This window comes from Amborella trichopoda, chromosome 4 (genome assembly GCF_054954075.1).
Source record: "Amborella trichopoda isolate Santa Cruz 75 chromosome 4, AtrichopodaSantaCruz75HAP2 v2.0, whole genome shotgun sequence".
Lineage (NCBI taxonomy): Eukaryota > Viridiplantae > Streptophyta > Magnoliopsida > Amborellales > Amborellaceae > Amborella > Amborella trichopoda.
This window is the reverse complement of record NC_142339.1, coordinates 2,696,115-2,704,162: the sequence shown is the minus strand read 5'-3', so window position 1 is coordinate 2,704,162 and position 8,048 is coordinate 2,696,115. Positions and strand designations below refer to the sequence as shown.

General features: G+C 35.1%; 1 long non-coding RNA gene across 1 annotated transcript; it reads left to right on the top strand.

The window, feature by feature from the left end:
• The first annotated feature begins 2,056 nt into the window (after positions 1-2,056).
• Positions 2,057-7,618, top strand: LOC148782191 (uncharacterized). Its single transcript, XR_016054459.1, has 3 exons — positions 2,057-2,337; positions 4,318-4,552; positions 7,145-7,618. It is a non-coding gene; the product is annotated as an uncharacterized LOC148782191 (long non-coding RNA).
• Positions 7,619-8,048: the final 430 nt, after the last annotated feature.

The window sequence follows — 8,048 nt, the reverse complement described above, 5'->3', positions numbered from 1 at the left end:
TTCCCAACATTTGCATACTATGAAGACCTATTCTATTGTATTAGAGAAAGAGAGAGAGAGAGAGAGATAAGTTGAACAAAGATTGGATCCAAAGACCTATTCTTTGTACTGCTAATCGCTTTCTAAATTAGCTTGTTTAAGGAATCTCTCTCTCTCGCAAGCTTGTTTAATGATTCCTCTCTCTCCAGCTTGTTTAAGGATTCTCTCTCTCTCTCTGATAGTTTAGGCGCAGTTTGTATTGGGTAGAAAGTAAAACCTAAACGTTTGATCAAAGTCGAAGGGATCTCTGTCTTAGACTCCCCCTCTCTAACCATTGAGTCTTTCTCTCTCTAACCATTGAGTCTCTCTCTCTCCATTGTAAGTCTAAAGGGTCCTCTCTCTCTTGAACCACTCAGAGCCATTGGCGTCATTCACCAACGTCAAATTTGATGTTAGGAAATATTTGATAATGACGATTAAGATTGCTCCTACTTTGCTCTTCCAAAATAGCAAAAATGAGTTTGAAAAATAAGGTGGAGTATTGAATAGGAGCGAGGGAGACACTTTTTTCGGCGTGGTGAGAGAGGTAATGGAAAGGAGTTTCCCACTTTTAATTAGCAGATATTTTGAATTGTAGGAGAGAAGAATAAAGCTAGAGAGAGAAAAAATGTAATGGGAGAACATAGAGATGGAAAGAGAGAGCTGTGTAATACATGGCATGCACATTGAGAGAGAAAGAGAAAGAGAGAGAGAGAGAACTGTGTAATACATGGCATGAACATTGAGAGAGAAAGAGAGAGACAGAGAGAGAGGTGTAATGCATGACACAAACAACCTCGTACAAATGTAGCTATAGAGAGAGAGAGAGAAACAGTCAAAGTACAACACAGAAAGAGAAAGAGAGGTCCCAACCCGAAACAACTAAATACAGAAGGTGATGGTTTTTGAAAGCCATTTTTTGGTAAATTTTGCATTAGAATCACAAATTATTTGTCTTTGCAGTCTTGGCATAATGAATGTTTGCTATGTGAATGAGCAGTTTTGAACCCATTTTGTTTCATGTTGCTGTCTTGCCACCAATAGTAAGTGTAGAACATAATTCGAATAGGGCCCTTTTGGACCCCTGGACTTTTTAATTTTGGAAAAGTCAATCCTAGAATTGAAATTTTTTGGAATTGAGATCTCTTGAAAATGTCAATTCCCTTTTATGATTGCATCCGGTAGAAATAAAAACAATGCAAATTCTTTGTTTGGATTGTCTAAAATATTTTTTTCTTTGAAATGCAAATTCTTTTTTCTTGGAATGTGTAGATGCGTGACCCAAAAAAAAAAGGATTTTAGTTGTCAAATACCAACATCTAACCGTCCAAAACATGGACCCAAATAAATGCCGTTTATTCCCTAATCAAAATAACTTATGCAGTGGTTATTGCATTAAATAGGTTTTGGTGGCAAGACAGTGACAAGAAACGAAATGGGTTCAATACTTTTCATTCAAATAGCAAACATTCATTGTGCCAAGAGTGCAAAGACAAACAATTTGTGATTCTAAAGCAAAATTTTTATAAAAATGGCATTCATATGGTGCCTTCTTTTTTCAATGAAGTTTGAAATGTGGAGGACCAAACGTTCTTTAAAAAGAAAAAAAGCATCATATGTGCAATAAGCAATAGAAGTACACCTTTGATATCTTTGAAAATTGTTTATTTTTATTATGAAATAGTTTCAATTTCTTATTTATTTTTATTTACTATTTATTCTTTTTGTTTTATCATGCAACACACGTCTTTCCATTACTCTTCTCAACATGTTTACAATTCTCTCTCTCTCTCTCATTATCAATAAATACCAAATGGTAGTAATCTTAATTAATTACGCCAAATAAAAGTAATCTTTTATTTTTCCTAGTCAATCTCCACGTGTCGATCTCGGAAGGCCTAAATGGTGGGACCACCACTTAACTCTCTGTCTCTCTCTCTCTCTGCATATGCACTTTAATTGCAGTTGCAAAGTTTGTAGGAGTTGTTTGTGTGACATAGTACAAATACTCTCTCATCGTTTACTTCATAACATCATTCTTCTCTTTTAAACTGGGGGTAGCTTTCGCTCTTTCTCTCTCTCATTTCTTTGATCACTAGCCCTCTCTCTCTCTCTCTCTCTCTCTCTCTCTCTCTCTCTCTCTCTCTCTCTCTCTCTCTCTCTCTCTCTAAGTTCTGAACTTTTGTTCTCTATCTCAAATCAAAGTTCTCTCTCACTCTCTCTCTCTATATTCTGAGGAGGCATCAGCATTGCAGTGTTCTATAGCCAAGTCTCCCTTCTCCTCGAATACGCTCCATCCTTGAGCCGTCATCTTTCCTGGTAAATGAATGCTATGTATACTTCAGCATGGTAAATGAATTGCTATGTATTCTTCAGCATGTCTTACAATTCAAGTCCACGGTTGCTTGCCATGAATTAGGAAACCTGAACATGGGCAAAAGTGCAGTAGATGCAGTTGAAAAGAACAACTGAGCTTTTGTGAACCTTAAGTTTTAATGGTCTTTGATTGTTAATGAAAGTGGAGAACTGCTTTTAATAACATATTTCTGCTCCTATAGCTTCTACCTATTTAGAGATGTTGGTTTCATGGGTTCTTAGAGTGGACTATCCTCTTCAAGTAACTTTGCACCAGGTTTAGAAAACCCTAGTATCAATTTCATTTTTTATCAATTAAGTGGCTGCATTGATGTCTTGTAGAGGTATGGCTGAAAGGTCTAGCACATTTTATAAACTTCATCTCAATAAAGTAGCAATTAATCTTATTTTGCTTCATTTGCTTGTAAAGGAAATGAATATTTATAAATTTGGATCTTATCACAATATAGCAGTGCAAAAAAAAATGTCACGTGAGTATTAAGAACATGAAGTAGAGCTTGAAGCTGGTGAAGTTTTTTGATATGGGTGAAGTTGCTTGCACCAATAAAAGGTTTTATTCCACCCTTCATGACTTCTTTTTTTTTGTGTGTGGATAAATTGACCTCATTTTCTATGAAAGCCCAGAAAAGAAAAACTAAAGAAACAGCCCTTCTGGTTATGAGGTCTCATTAACATGTGACTGATGCACAAAATGGGCATAGTTTCTTCAAAACATTATGAATGCTCATGTAGTTATGCATAGTATTGATTTGCTTTATTCTATTACATTGTTAATACTTAATACATATAGCATGATCATGGCTTCTGCTACTTTCATTTTCTTCTTTGCATTGCTTGTGCTACCCCAAAAACTATGTTTCGTGACATTCACCAAATGGCGCATATTCCCTAATCAAAATAACTTATGCACTGCCTATTGCATTGCAGCACACTTAAAAAAAGAGTTTTGGTGGCAAGACAGTGACAAGAAACGAAATGGGTTCAAAACTACTCGTTCAAATAGCAAACATTCTTTGTGCCAAGGCTGCAAAGGCAAACAATTTGTGATTCAAAAACAAAATTCAACAAAATATGGCTTTCAAAAACCATCACCTTCTCTCTCTGATCAATACATCACGATTGCATCTCTCTCACCTGCATCTCTGTTCGTTTAATTTCTGAGGATTTAAGTCTTCTACCCCCAACTCCTCCTTCCCCTTGCATATTCTCCATCACGAGCCTTCATCTCTCCTGGTAACTAAAAATACCCAACTCTATCCTTCAAATGAAAACATGGTGATATAAAGCATGTTGTTTTTTATTTTTTCTTTTTCTTTTGTTTGTGCTCGAGAGAAAGAATTCATGGTAGACCTGAATTTTTCTAAAACCTTAAAAAAGGGAAATAGCCCAGGCCGCTTAGTAGTGATGATGGGTACTTTTAGTTGGTTATGGGGTTTGTAGTTTGTACCATTGGGTGCACAAAAATGACTGCCCAGTTCAACTTTTCCTCTTTGCAATGAAGTTAGAGAACACTTTAGATCCATTGTGTGCTCTAATGGTGTAGTGTTCTTACAACTGATTTCTAAAACCGATTCTTTTGTCATGAAAGAATCATTAACTATCAAGCTTATGTCAATTTTGTTCATTTCAAGCTGATCACTTAGAAAATATGTATTTTTTTTCAAATGCACTTAATATTTAACAATAAATTAGTTTGTATCAGTTCCTATATGTGGTGCTCCCCATGTAAATTGTTTTCTATTGTCAGTGTATCCAAACTATCCCTGGAAATTCATTGAGTACCTTAAATTAGATCATAACATGTTATTCATTTGCAGAAAATGCAAAATTTCTTCAAAATATATGAATTATCATATATTTATTCGTCCTATGAATTTGCTTTATTCCATGTCAGTTAATCTATTTATTTCTTTGTGAATAAAGGTATTATGATCATGGGTTCTGCAACATTCATTTTCTTCTTTGCATTGTTTGCACTGCCACTTGCCACTCTTGAGCTCTCAAGGTCCCTTGATGAGGAACTGCAGAGAGCAGAACTAAACCCGATGACAATCACCGTTGGACAGACAAATTTCAGGAATGTAACAGATGCCATTGCAAGCATCCCACAGAACAACACACGCACGGTGGTGGTGGAGAAAAGGCCTAGATTCTATCGGTTTGTCCTATCACTCTCTTGTGTATAACTTATATGTTTGCTCCTATGACTCTCCTGTACAATTCATTCATATGTTTGCTTCTATCACAATCTCGTGTGTTTGCTCTCTCACTCTCTCTTGTGTCTGATTTTTATGATTTTTAAATTGTCATGTGCATGCATAATACAAACTGTTATTACGAGTTGCAACTCTTGCTATGGAGCATATGGTTACGTATGGTCACATTTAATCACCCTCTTATCAATGGATTAACGGTGACACATATGGGGTTTTTCATTGGGGTTTAACATTAGCAAGGCAAATATAAATTATTGTTTTAATATTTTTTTTAGGTTTGCCTCTTTCTCAAGGGTAGACGTTAAACTTTCAAATGAATTGGGTAAAATAATTAAAATTTAAATATTAAATAAAATCATGACCTTTAGATCGGCCCAAATTCAATCTGCGTCTTTCGGCGTCTATAGTAGCTATCAACTAGCCAGCTGACCTCAGACTCTCTTTTATATATATATATATATATATATATATATATATTAAAAGGGAAAAGTTTCTATAGAGACGAGGCTCTAAATAATCAAATTAGAGCCTACCTCAAAACTTTCACTAGAGGATGTTGTTTTGATGCCTAAATATTCTCAAATTGATCATCTCAACATCAAGTTGCATGGATATAATAAAAAAATGGATTTCACGTTTGGAAATAGTGTATTTTGTAACACATTTTTGGACTATCAAATTTCAAGATTTTCAAGTTTTCATAGATCTCTCGATCTACACTATTTTTGAAGCTTTAAACTTTATAAATAAAAATAAAAAAATATTTTAAAGCAAGTAATGATCCTATGAGGCCCTCCCACACGCATGTGTGTAGGACCCCAAAGGATCACCATTAAATTTGATACAGTTCTCTAAAAAAGTCAAGTCTCACACCCATGTGATAACTTTTCTAGAGATCTGTGTCAAATTTAATGGTGATCCTTTGGGGTCCTGCACACATGGGTGTGGGAGGGTCTCATACGATCATTACTCATTTTAAGGCTATCAAAAATATTGTCAGTATTAAAACCACATTTCTCAACACTATTTTAAGGTAGGCTCTAATTTGATTGTTTAGAGCCTAGGCTCTACGAAAATATCACCCATATTAAAATCCTCATTTTAATTTTTTTTTGACTTTGATGGAGGGATGTCCAAAATTTCATGTAAAAATTACTTATAGAAAAAATTAAAAATAAATAACATTCAATAGTGTAAAAGAAAATTCTTCAACTCCTTACGACTCCGAACTCTTCGCTGAAAGGTTTGGGTTTAGGGATTCCAATATTAGAGGACTCAAGTACGCTGACAAAGTCATTTTTATGCGCCTTCTTGACTAGGCTTGGGTTCCTTAGCCAAAAGGTCTTGAGGTTATTCTTGAACATGCTAGTTAAACTTAAGAAAACAACCCCAATCTAAGGTGGGGTTGAGAATTACCCGGTTTGGATCCGAAACCCGAATTTTAGACTATATTCGGATCTGGGTATATATCCAAGATTTAGATTTGAATAGTAATTCAAATCAAAAGTGGGTATAGGTGGATCAGATTTGATTATTAAATTTATATATTTATGGTGGATATTATTTTTTTTGGTTATATATTATTTTATAAATATAAAATAATGAGAAATGATCCTATATGATCCCCCCGCCCCTCCCACCTATATATATAGGACCCCAAAGGATCACCATTAAATTTGGTATGGATCTCTAAAAAAAAATCAAGTCTCGTACCGATGTGATAATTTTTTTAGAGATCGATGCCAAGTTTAATGATGATCTTTTAGGCTACTACACACATGATATAATATATAAAATAATTTTTTTTGAATCCAATCAAGTCGGGATCCGAATTAGGATCCATGTTTATTTTCAGATTCAGATCTAGATATGATTATATTATTAAATTATTAAGGGGCTCTCATTTCTACATGTGAGTCCGTGGACTCATAGAAACCATGTCCGTACACTTAACTCTCTCTCTCTCTCTCTCTCTCTCTCTGAATATGCACTTTAATTCTACATACTAAGTTGTACGAGGGTGTCTTGTGTGACACACTACAAATACTCCATGCATCGCAGCCACTCTCTTTCTCTCTCATCATGTCCATGCATCACAGCCACTCTCTTTCTCTCTCATCATACATGATGTCCATGCATCACGAGCACTCTCTTTCTCTCTCATCATACATAAATGTTCATCCATCACAGGCACAGACTCTCATATCACAACTCTGTCTTTTTCAACACACACACACTCTCTCTCTTTTGAACGATTCTCTCTTGTTGTCGTCCTCTTTTTTACTTCACAAGTCTTCACTCTCTCTCTCATCGTTTCTCTCTCTACCTATTCCTAAAGCGTTACCTCTCTCTAATTATTCATACATACAATCATTCTTCTCTTTAAACTGGGGTAGCTCTCGCATCACATCTATCTCATTTCTTTGATCACTAGCCCTCTCTCTCTCTCTCTCTCTAAGCTTTGAACTTTTATTCTCTCTCTCACATCAAAGTTCTCTCTCACTTTCTCTGTCTAATTTCTGAGGAGGCATTAGCATTGCAGTTTTCTATAGCCAAGTCTCCCTTCTCCTCGAATACGCTCCATCCTCGAGGCGTCATTTTTCCTGGTAAATTAATGCTACGTATTCTTCAGCATCTCTTACAATTCAAGTTCACAGTTGCTTGCCATGAATCCGGAAACCTGAACATGGGCAAAAGCGTTTAGTTGCAGTTGAAAAGAACAACTGAGCTTTTGTGAGCGTTAAGTTTTAATGGTCTTTGATTGCTAATGAAAGTGGAGAACTGCTTTTAATAACATATTTCTGCTCCTATAGCTTCTACCTATTTGGAGATGTTGGTTTCATGGGTTCTTAGAGTGGACTATCGTCTTCAAGTCACTTTGAACCAGGTTTAGAAAGCCCTAGGATCAATTTTATTTTTTATCAATTAAGTGGCTGCATTGATGTCTTGTAGAGGTATGGCTGAAAGGTCTAGCACATTTTGTAAACTTCATCTTAATAAAGTAGCAATTAATATTATTTTGCTTCATTTTCTTGTAAAGGAAATGAATATTTATAAATTTGGATCTTATCACAATATAGAAGTGCAAAAAAAAACAACTGTCAAGTGACTATTAAGAACATGAAGTAGAGCTTGAAGCCAGTGAAGTTTTTTTATATGGATGAAGTTGCTTGCACCACCAATAAAAAGGTTTTATTCCTAAAAGACTAAAACCCTTCATGACTTTATTTATTTATTTATTTATTTATTATTATTATTTTATTTTGGTGGAGATAAAGAGCGGTTCCTACAGGTTTGCTCTACCACTCTGGTCTATAATTTATGTTTGTTCAATTACTCTATAGTTAAGATTATGTTTGTCTTATCACTCTTCTGTGCATATTTATGTTTGTTTTATCATTCTCTCGTGTATCATTTATGGTTTGCATGATTTGCGAT